The sequence below is a fragment of the Quercus lobata genome, chromosome 5, assembly GCF_001633185.2.
Source record: "Quercus lobata isolate SW786 chromosome 5, ValleyOak3.0 Primary Assembly, whole genome shotgun sequence".
Lineage (NCBI taxonomy): Eukaryota > Viridiplantae > Streptophyta > Magnoliopsida > Fagales > Fagaceae > Quercus > Quercus lobata.
The window spans coordinates 77,478,839-77,490,976 of NC_044908.1; the positions used below are offsets into that span (position 1 = coordinate 77,478,839).

Below are 12,138 nucleotides of genomic sequence, written 5' to 3' on the forward strand. Positions count from 1 at the left end.
CATAGTTTTATGTATTTTTCCTTTTGATTTGCTCTGTTTTGAAGACTGTAAAACGCCCTGCTGTTTCTTTTGGGCTTGATTTGTAAACGTCATCTTACTCATGGTATTTTATGTATCTGTTGCTTTTAGCATGTATGGGTTGCCTTTTCATCTATATGCACATTTCTTATGTTTGTATTATATGTTTTCATGAGTGAAAGACGAAATCGTCTGACTTACATAATAGGCTCGTCCATTTTGTTAAATGATGGCAATTTTATGAAGCCATCAGCTTCAATGACCTTGTTTACTTTATGGAGTAATGGATTTGTCCATTTTATGGACAAATGAATCCGTCCACTTTATGAACTTTAGTTTGCCATTTTTTGTAGACTTATTATTGAACTCGTCTACTTTATGGACATAATAAAGTCATCCTCTTGGTGAACTTGATATTACTTCATCCTTTTGGGATGAAGTCGTCCATTTTATGGATTTTAATAAACTCGTCCACTTTATGGACAATAATATTAAGCTCATCCACTTTGTAAACTTCAATATTTCATCCTTGTGGGATGAAGTCGTCCACTTTGTGGACTTTGATGAACTCGTCCACTTTATGGACAATAATATTAAGCTCGTCCACTTTGTGGACTTCAATATTTCATCCTTCTGGGATGAAGTCGTCCACTTTGTGGATTTTGATGAACTCGTCCATTTTATGGACAATAATATTAAGCTTGTCCACTTTGTGAACTTCAATATTTCATCCTTCTAGGATGAAGTCGTCCACTTTGTGGATTTTGATGAACTCGTCCACTTTATGGACAATAATATTAAGCTCGTCCACTTTGTGGACTTCAATATTTCATCCTTCTGGGATGAAGTTGTCCACTTTGTGGACTTTGATGAACTCATCCACCTTATGGACAATAATATTAAGCTCGTCCACTTTGTGGACTACTATTTTATCCTCCTGGGATGAAGTCGTCCACTTTTTGGACAATTTTCTGTAGACGAACACTTTAGCCATATTTGAATAAACTCCTCTTATTATGATAAACCATGCATTCATAGAAAAAGTAGTTCTTAAAAGAAGAAGACCTGCCCTTTGGGCTTAAAAAGAGTTATTGTAGCAAAATCTAAAGTAAAAATTGAAACACTGAGGTGTAGCTAAATTTAACTAAGGTATACTAAAAATAAAGGGGTGTTGCTCTTCATGCCATCCTCTTTATTGGTAGTACTTCTGCAGGTGCTTGGCATTCCATGGGTGGTATAGCTTCCATCTATCTATCGTCTCTAGGTGGTAAGTGCCCTTCCTCTGCCATGACATGACTCGGTAAGGTCCTTCCCTATTGGGGTCGAGCTTTCCTTGGGTAGGGTCTCTAGCAGCGCCTATGACCTTTCTCAAAACGAGATCTCCGACTTGAAAGTCTCTGTGTCGAACCCAGGAGTTGTAGTGCTTAACCATGCGGTCCTAGTACTGTGCGAGCCTTTGTTCTATTGTCGCCCTGACTTCATCAACTAGATCAAGCTGTAGACGCATAGCCTCGTCATTTTTTCTTTCATCATGGTTATCCACCCTGTAGCTTGTGAGTTCAACCTTGGCTGGAATGACTGCTTCGCTTCCGTACGTTAGCCAAAATGGTGTTTCTCCTGTGGGCGTCCTTGCCATTGTCCTATACGCCCATAGTATGCTTGGCAACTCTTCAGGCCATATACCCTTTGCCCCTTCGAGCCGAGTCTTAATAATTTTATGCAAGGATCAGTTCGTAATTTCAACCTGTCCGTTTGCTTGAGGGTAGGTGGGGGAGGAGTAGTGATTTCTGATCCCTAATTGCGAGCGAAAATCCCGGAAAGAGTCGTTGTCGAATTGTTTCCCATTATCTGAGACTAAGACTCTAAGGATTCCAAACCTGCATATGATGGACCTTCAGATGAAGCTTCTCACATTCTTCTCCGTAATGGTGGCTAAGGCTTTAGCTTCCACCCATTTCGTGAAGTAGTCTATGCCCACTATCAGGAACTTCAATTGTCGCACCGCTATTGGGAACGGCCCCATGATGTCTAATCCCCACTGAGTGAATGGCCATGGGGCTATCATAGGGGTTAACTCTTCGGACGGCTATTTGATGATATTGCTTAATCTTTGGCATTTGTCGCAAGCTTTGACATAAGTCTGAGCGTCTTTTTGCATGGTGGGCCAGTAGTACCCTGCTTGAATCAGCTTGTGTGCCAACGATCGTGACCCTGAGTGGTTTCTGCAGATCCTTTTGTGGACTTCTCTCATGACATAGTCCGCTTCCTCGGGACCCAAACACCTTAGGTATGGGTGGGAGAAGCCTCTGTTATATAAGACGTCCTCATCAAAATGAACCACGTCGCTTGGACCTTCAGCTTTCTTGCGACCTCCCTTCCATCTGGTAAGACGCCATTTTTCAAGTAAGAGACTAATGGCGTGGTCCAATTGCTTTCGGAACCTACAACTTGCACATCGACGAAATCTATTAGTGGAGAAAGCTGAACAAAAGAGAGTACATTATCAAGGGTAGTCATATGTTCGGCTGAAGCGGCTTTGGCAAGGCGATCGGCTTGCTCGTTCTCTCCTCTGGGGATTTGGATAATTTTGGCCTTCAACTCGTCTACCCTTCTCCTTACTTGGTCCAAATTTCTCTTCATTCTTTTGCCTTTGCACTCATAATCCCCGTTTACTTGGTTAGTGTTGACCTGAGAGTCGCAGTAAAGAACCACTCTTGCGACTCCTGCTGCTGTGGCGAGATCAAGTCCTACCACTAAAGCTTGGTACTCTACTTCATTGTTGGCGGTAGGGAAATCGAGGCGGACCATACATTCGATCTAGTCTCCTTCAGGAGAGAGAAGCACAGCACCTACACCCCCAGCTTGCCTATTGGACAACTCATCTGTATGTATACTCCACTGCGGACATTCTTCTGCCCCTTTGTCTTCCCCGTTGGTGAACTCTGCTATAAAGTCAGCGACGACCTGCCCTTTGATAGCGGTGAGCGGGCGGTACTGAATGTCAAACTCACTCAACTCTATCACCTATAGTGCCAATCGACTAGCAGCTTCGGGGCTGCTCATTGCCCGCCATAAGGGCTTGTCAGTTAGGACAATTACCGTGTGGGCTTAGTAGTACGGCTTGAGTTTGCGAGCTGCCGTAACTAAGGCAAAGGCAAGCTTTTCCAGGGGTGGATACCTTTCCTCTGCACCACGAAATCCCCGGCTGGCGTAGTATACGGGCTTTTGAACCTTGTCTTCTTCTCTAACCAAGGCCGCGCTGACGACTGCCAGGGAGACAGCCAAATATAGGAAGAACTCTTCCCCCGGTTACGAAGGACTTAACAGTAGTGGGGAAGAGAGGTAGGCCTTTAGCTCATTGAATGCTTGCTAACACTTGGCAGTCCATTCAAAAGATTTCTTCAGTGTGTAAAAGAAGGGTAAACATTTATCCGTCGCTCTTGATATGAACCTGTTCTGGGCGGCTACTTTACCGTTTAAACTCTACATTTCTTTCATATTCTTCGGGGGGGCCATCTCTACTATGGCTTTGATCTTGTCTGGGTTGGCCTCGATACCTCTTTAAGACACCATAAAGCCTAGGAATTTTCCCGCTGTCACTCCGAATGCACACTTACTTGGATTAAGCTTCATGTTGTAGGAACGAAGGGTGCCGAACATTTCCTTGAGATCATTCAAATGGTCTTCTTCTCTTTGGCTTTTTACTAACATGTCGTCGACGTAGACCTAAACATTCCTTCTGATTTAGTTTGCAAACATCTTATTCATGAGCATTTGATACGTCACGCCCGCATTTGGGCATTTTATTCTTAAGGCCGAATGACATTACTTTGTAACAAAAAAGACCTTGGCTGGTAACAAATGAAGTCTTCTCCTGATGCGCTTCATCCATCCGAATCTGATTATACCCTGAAAAGGCGTCCATGAAGCTCAGTAGCTAGTGTTAAGCTATAGAGTCTACTAGTACGTCGACTCGAGGGAAAGGGTAGCTATCCTTGGGGCATGCTTTGTTCAGATCCGTAAAATCTACGCACATCTTCCATTTCTCGTTGGCTTTCTTGACCATCACTACGTTTGCTAGCCAATCGAGATAATATACTTCCCTGATGAAGCCTGCCTCTTGTAACTTGCTGACTTCTTCTGCTATTGCTTTGTCTTGTTCTTGAGCAAACACTCGCTTCTTCTGTCGGACGGGTGGAGAAGAAGGCGACACATTCAGCCTATGTACCATGACTGACGGGTCGATTCCTGGCATGTCTTTATGACTCCAGGCAAACATGTCATGATTCTCCTTGAGGAAGGCTACGAGCGCTAGGCAAACCGTTGAGCTGGCGAGAGTGCCGATCCTCGTGGTTCTGTCTAATCTGGAGCTATCGAGGGGTATCTCCTGGAGCCTCTCTATGGGTTCCGCCCCCGTCCGTTGTTCGTCTATGCTCATGGTCTGTAGATGGTCGTCCATCTTTAGCATTGCAATATAGCATTCGCACGCAGCTACCTGATCTCCTCTCAATTCCCCTACTCCATACTCGGTGGGGAATTTAATCATCAGATGGTAGGTTGAAGTTATAGCCTTCCATGAGTTAAGGGTTGGTTGTCCTATGATGGCATTGTAGGCGGAGGAGCAATCAACAACAAGGAATGTAACATCCCTAGTGATTTGCTAAGGATAGTCCCCAATTGTTACAGGTAATGTGACCGCGCCAAGGGGGTATACTTTTGTTCCTCCAAACCCAACGAGTGGAGCGTTAGTTGGAACTAGATGTTCTGTGTCGATCCACATCTATTGGAACACTGGGTAGTAGAGAATGTCTGCAGAACTTCCGTTGTCAACCAAGACCCGGTATATGTTATAGTCTCCTACTAGGATGCTAACGACGAGCGCATCGTCATGCGGGTGGTGAAGACGTCGAGCATCTTCTTCCGAGAAACCAATAATTGGGTAATCGATCCGTGGCATCTTCGGGACAACGCTTGTTAGCTGAACGTTTTGAACCATTCTGAGGTAAGTCTTTCGGGCCTTTTTGGACGAGCCGGTGGTCGCCGTGCCTCCCACAATTATCCTTATGTCTCATAGGGGTGGTTTGGGACACTCGTTGTCCCATCAAAGGGCTTGCTCTTGAGAAGGCAGATCTGCTCTCTCCCTGCTGATGAACTTTTGTAGCGTCCCTTGCTTGATAAGGGCTTCGATCTACTATTTTAAGTCATAGTAGTCGGTCTTGTCATGACCATGATCATGATGGAAACGGTAGTATCTGTCTCTAGACCATTTGTTGGGATCTCCCTTCAGCTTTCCGGGGAAGGTTAAAGCTCCTTCGTCCTTGATTTGCATTAGGACTTAGTCGATTGGGGCAGTCAGTGGGGTGAAGCTCGTGAACCTCCCTGCAGGGGGCTTAGAGCGCCTGTCAGCCCTTCGCTCTCTAGTTCTTGCCATATTCCACCCTCTATCCTGTTGCTGTCTTCTTGCCTCTCTCTTTTCTTAGGTTCTTCCTCTCGAGCCTGTAGCGTATCTTCGGCATTCATGTACTTGGTGGCCCTGTAAAGTACATCCAACATGGTTTTCGGGTCATTCTTGTATAAAGAAAACAGAAACTTACCATTCCGCAACCCGTTTGTGAAGGCTGCTACAAGTATTTTGTCGTCAGCTTCATCAATCAAGAGCGCTTCCTTGTTAAAGCGGGCTATGTAAGATCTTAGCATCTCACCCTCTCGCTACTTGATACTCATCAAGCACGCAATAGACTTCTTATACCTATGCCCTCCAATAAAGTGCGAAATGAACTGGGCACTTAGCTCCTTGAAAGTACTAATGGAGTTAGGCATCAGCCAGATGAACTAAATTCTCGCAGGACCCTTCAACGTTGTAGGGAAGGCCCTACACATGATCTCGTTTGCTACTCCTTGAAGGTGCATCAAGGTCTTGAAAGTCTCTAGGTGATCAAGAGGGTCTTTGGCTCTGTCGTAGCTTTCTATTTGCGGCATGCGAAACTTCTGTGGTAGGGGGAAGGAGTTGATGGATGTGGTGAAAAGCGAATCGGTTCGGTGGACCAAATCATCGAGGTTGCTGGACACCCGTCCTTTGGGGGCATTCATCATAAGGTCCATCTGTTCCTTCATCATCTGCATCTCTGCGACAATTTGAGGGGGAGCCATGTCTGTGATGGAAGGACGGCTTATGTCTTGTCGCTCCGGTCTGCTTGGGGCGTTTCTACCTTCCGGCCCCTCTCGATCTCTTCTCTCAGCACTAGTACCTTCTTGGTCTTTCTCTTGGGTACCTATAGCGGTGTTCTTCTGTCGTAGCTGTTCTTCAAGGTCCTGATTCTATTTGGTGAGACGTTCCACTGCTGCTGTGAGGGTTTGGACTTGCCTCTCCAAGGTAGTGGGTCGCAGCTCGTCTCCCTAAACGTTGTTGGTGGTTGCCATCAAGCGAGTAAGTACCATGCAACTCTTTGTCCGGGAAGCGATAATATGGCTTACAAATCGCAGTGTTCCCACAGACAGTGCCAACTGATGATGCCGAAAAATCAACAGTAAGTCACATGGTCCTTACATACTCGAAGAAATACTTACACAACACAAAAAGAGAAGACCTCACAGAGAGCACCAATGTGGTGGCGGCCAAGTACCCTTCAAAGGTCAAGTTAGAACTTCTCACAACTCTAGAGCACTAGAGCAGGGTAAATTATGCGTACCTTGGTTCGTGGGGGTATTGGGACTTTCATAGTAGAAAAATGTTGACATCTCTTTCCTTGGTTTAGAAGTCTTTTCCTTATAGGAGTCCTCATAAGCGTATTTTTCGGGATTCTTTCCTTGTAGGAGTCTTCTTGATCAACATTGGGCGTGGGGCACAAGAAATTTCCTTATACGTATGTGTGGAGGCCAAGTCAAGATTATGTCAGAACCGTCAATCTTGCTCATCCCTTCATCATTGGCGGCGTCAGCTTTCAATCTCCGTCTTAAGTTAATTTCGTCAGCTTTGTAGACTTACTGTTTGTCATGTGTTGATAGACGCAAGGCTGATGGGTTGGTTTAGGACGTCGCTCTACGCCTTACCATGGGTAAGTTCTAATATTACAAAATTATCCTTATCAGTTTGAATCTTGCTCTTTTTAGTCACTAAAATAAGCTTGGTTTTAACTGCAGGACGAGAATCAAGATGGGCGTGATGGATCTTATTTAAAGTGCTACATGAAAGAACATCAAAGATACAAGAGAGCATATAATATCTATGATTGCATTCGAATGGAAGTGCCTCAACAAGGAATGCCTCTCTTCATATCCATTCCCTGCATCTTTTAAGAATGTTTCTCTCAATGCTGCAAGGATGGTTCCTTTGATGTACAATTACGATGACAATCACCGCCTTCCAAGTTTAGAGGAGCATATTAAGTCTCTGCTAATTGGCAGTGTTGTTACACAACAAAATGAACCGACTATTACTTGACTTGCATAAATCTTATTGGTTTTAAGAGGGGGAAAAAGTGAGGATCCATGTAAGCTTGTGACAATAAGTACAGCCACTTACTTAGGAGGCTCGGAGCTCTACTTGCTAGATATATATGGTGTGATCATAATTAACATGGGAGATGATAAAGCTTCTCACCGCAAAGTGATTCTTAGTGATATATATTTTCCTTTTTGTTACTGTACTAAGTCTCCAATATCCGACTGTGCTCGATTTTGCTTTACTAAGTCTCTAATATCCAATTGTTCCAGTAATTAAAAGAATCACTTTGCTCTATTGTAGAGCGCATTCAATAATTAAATTTTACTTGCTAAGTCTCTAAAACCAATTGTTCCTTAATGTCAGCAAATTCTTGTGTTAAAACATGTATTAAAGAGGATTGTCATCGTTGCAAATTAGTTAGGAAAATAATTTAGTTGCTGATTGAAGACTTGCTCGAGGGATCATTGGAATCGAGCAGAAAGTTCGTTTGGCCCTTGCTTGAATAAGATTTTTGGATATTGTAAATTAACTTTGCTTGACCACTTTTAAAGTTTTTATTTAGACCCTAAAGTTAATTATGCAGTGGACTGCACTCAAAAAATATATTATGCAACGGACTATTCATAAAAAAAAAAATTATAATAATTATGCAGCGGGCTAAACTATTAAGCGAATTAACCAATTATGTACTCAATAGACTCAAGGGTTAATTACCACAAGCATGCTAATCAACATATGTAAAGTAGTAAACTGTGAAATAATAAACAAAACATACAGTGACAAAGTGGAAAACCGACAGACATATCCAAAGGAAAAACTATTACCGCGATTCCATAACCTTAAAAAGGAGTTCACTATTTTTTTTTTTTTACATTCAAGGGAGAACATTAGTTACAAAAAGCTGGATTAAACCAGGTAGTGTTCACGGGCAGAACAGTTGCCTTCTTAGCTACATACCTGATAGCATTAACCACTAAAGGATGCACACAAAACACATTACAGTTTAGACCTTGAAGCTTAAGGGAATTCAGATTAGCCAATCTGATGGAATCAAGCCAGTCAGTTACCTTTTCCTTCTTAAAGACCTGAACTACATTCCTACTATCAGTCAAAAACAAAAGATGAAATCCACGATCTCTAGCTGTGATACCAGCAGCAACCATAGCTTCAAACAGGGCCCCCGTGGATGATTTTGCCAACGTACTAGCTGCACCAGAAAAGACACATACTCCCTCTATATTACTGGCATTATAGGCAAGAGCTCTTCTTTGATTTCTTCGACCCTTGGCACCAACAATCTTGATGATTAGGTCCCATGGTCCTGCTGGACATTGCTGATGGTCTGCTGCTGTCCGTGACACTGAGGGTGTTGTTGCTGCAGCACTGAGGTCCTGGGCAGAATTGGAGAAAGTGCTTCTGTACCTGCTGTAAAGGAGTTCACTATAAGTCTATAATAGAATTGTAGTTTATAATCGATAAACCCTTATTCCTATATAAATTGTGGAAAACTTACTAATATGACCCCAAAATCAGCTGTAACTTCTACTCTGAAATCCTTCTACGAACCACTTCCATGACCCTAAAGACAACACTGAAGATTTGATTTCCGCAGAAACATTGGGATGGCTCTGAACTAACGGGTTTGATTTGCTCTATGGCAGCAACAACACTGTCTTGATTGTTTTCATGATGCTTTAAACTAAAAGGTAAATGCTATTAGTTTAGATTTTTTCATTGAACTATAAAGTACAAGCTCTCTAAACCTTAGAATAAGTCATGCATAATAGGCCATTATATAGTTTTTCATGTAAGTATCACAAATTGATTCAACAACCAACTTATTTAACATACATTATGTTAGGTTCTAAAGACTTAGGATCTTATGTATTTAGAACTGTAATGTGTATTATTGGCAAATCATGATCAAAACAAAGTGTTTAGCCGTGTTTAGACTTGCTTAAAGTTGGTTCATTTATGTAAAGTTGGATTTAAGTTGATGCAGATTTAATAAAGCATTTCGGCTTGGTTCGATCGATCGAAGCTTAGGCTTGATCAATCGAAATTCGCGCAGAATGCATTTTCTGAAGAATTCCAACTCAACCCTAGTTTATTTAAAACGTTTAGGGTTTTGTGTTTTTGCCCTAAGTATATAAGGCAAACCCTAGCCACGTTTTAGTGTTGCTCATATTGCTGTTTGTATAAATCTCTTATGAGATCTGAGAGGAGCTTTCCTTTACACAAGCTTAGGATTATCAAGAAGGAGATTTCTTCAAGAGCTTGATGATCATTCAGTTGCTGCCATAAGAACTTAAAGAAACACAAGCGGGTGTGCTTGTACTTGCTGGAGAATCCAAGAAAGAAGGAGTCTGTGGTTTCGGAGCTTGCACATGGTCGTGTCAGTAAGTTTCTACTGGTGGGTAGCAATAAGATGTTAGTGGTCTAAGTCCTATTGAACAACTTCGATTCTTTCATAGTGGATTCAAGTTTACCTTGAGGATAGCTAGGTTAAATTCTTCCCAGGTTTTTACCAGTTTGGTTTCCTGGGTGATCATATCATTGTGTTATTTATCTTTCCGCTGCTTTGCATGATATGATTGTTTGATTGTGATAACCTAGATTTGGAATTTGAACTAAGTAACAACTTGGCTAATTACCTAGGTTAATCCAATTGTGTTTTTAAGGGGTCTAAAAACTATCAAGTGGTATCAGAGCGGGTTGTTCTCTTGTTGTTGATCTTTTGATCATTGAGCTGATCCTTGACCCCTGTTGTTATGGATTCTTGGAAAATATTTTTGCTTATTTATCAACTTGCTTACTTGTTGTATTTGTCTCTTGTTGCTTTTGTTAAATCTTTCCTTGAATTTCTTGGTCTTATCACATGTGATAATAATTACTTGTGTTATACTGCCTTAATCATCTTAAAGGCACGTGATTCTTGTCTTTGGTATTTGGATAGTGGTTGTTCCAGGCATATGACAGGAAACAAAGGATTATTCAAGACTGTCTTTGAAGGAAAGATTGGGACAGTCACTTTTGGAGATGGAAGCAAATCTGTGATCAGAGGCATTGGAACTGTGGACATTCCAGGGTTGCCGGTCTTTGAAGATGTTTGGTATGTTGATGGATTGAAGGTAAATTTACTTTGCATCAATTAGATTTGCGAAAATGGACTGAATGTTCTCTTCACTAAGTATGAATGTGAGATACTTCATGAAGGAGGTGACTGTATATGTGTTGGTGTAAGGACAGCTGGCAATTGTTATGGTTTAACACAAGTATAAGCAACAAGTGCTTTAGTGCAAAGATTGATCAAGTTGATTTGTGGCATCAACGGTTGGGGCATGCAAGTCATAAGCAGTTAGAGAACATTTCCAAATGTGATGCAGTTGTTGGTTTACCTAAGTTTGAGAAGATAGATAAGTGCATATGTGGACCATGTCAGATTGGTAAATAGATAAAATCTAAACATCCGTCTGTAGCGAGTGTTCAAACTTCAAGACCTCTAGAGTTACTACACATTGATCTTATGGGTCCTGCTAGAGTTCAGAGTTTAGGAGGAAAGAAATATATTCTAGTGGTTGTGGATGACCTTACTAGATATATTTAGGTTGTGCTTTTGAAAGATAAAGCTGAGGCTCTTGAGAAGATGATACATCTGTGCAAGAAATTGCAGGTTGAGAAAGATACTATGATAGCCAGAATCAGAAGTGACCATGGAAGAGAATTTGAGAATACCAAGCTGGCTACTTTCTGCAATGATCAAGGCACACATCAAGAGTTCTCTTCACCCAAGACACCCCAACAGAATGGAATAGTGGAACGGAAAAATAGGGTTGTTTAGGAGATGGCGCGTGTCATGCTACACAATAAAAAGTTGCCCAAATCCTTCTGGGGAGAAGCAGTTAACACTGCTTGTCATACACTCAACCGGGTGTATTTTAGACCTGATTCCAAGAAGACTCCTTATGAACTCTGGAGAGGAAAGAAGCCGGTTGTTAAGTATTTCAGGATATTTGGTAGTGATTGTTACATTCTGCGTGATAGAGAGAACCTAGAAAAATTTGATGCAAAAAGTGACAAGGGATATTTTCTAGGGTACTCCTCTACTAGTAGAGCATATAAAGTGCATAATTTGAGAATCAAAACAGTCATGGAATTTTCAAATGTTGTGATCAATGATGAAGTATGTCCAAAAGCACATTCAGAAAATACTACTCCGGTTCAAGATAAGCCTATGGAGGTTGATGACTCACTTCCTGTTGATTATGTTGGGAAGCATAGTAATGAAGAGTTGATGGTGCTGAATGATGCAATTTCTGTGCCATCAAGTCCGGAACCATCCACACCGGTTCATGATACTCAACAAGCACAACATGATTTTAGTCCTTCATCATAACAGAAAGGTACCTCCACATCTCTAGTCAAAGGTCCTTCCTCTAGAGTAAGGCTTAATCATCCCTCCACAAACATATTGGGAAGTTTGAATGATAACATGAGATTAAGATCAAAAGTCTTAAGTGTAATTACACACTCATGCTATCTGTCCCAATTTGAACCGAAAAAGGTAGATGAAGCACTTCAAGATGCTGATTGGGTAAACTCTATGCATGAAGAACTTCATCAATTTGTTCGGAATGATGTGTGGGAATTAGTTCCTAGACCAAAGGGTGTAAATG

The 12,138-nt window shown here is 41.9% G+C and overlaps 1 pseudogene; it reads left to right on the top strand.

The window, feature by feature from the left end:
• The window catches only part of LOC115991188, a 36,503-nt pseudogene extending 29,044 nt beyond the window's left edge, over positions 1-7,459 (top strand).
• The last annotated feature ends 4,679 nt before the right edge of the window (positions 7,460-12,138 follow it).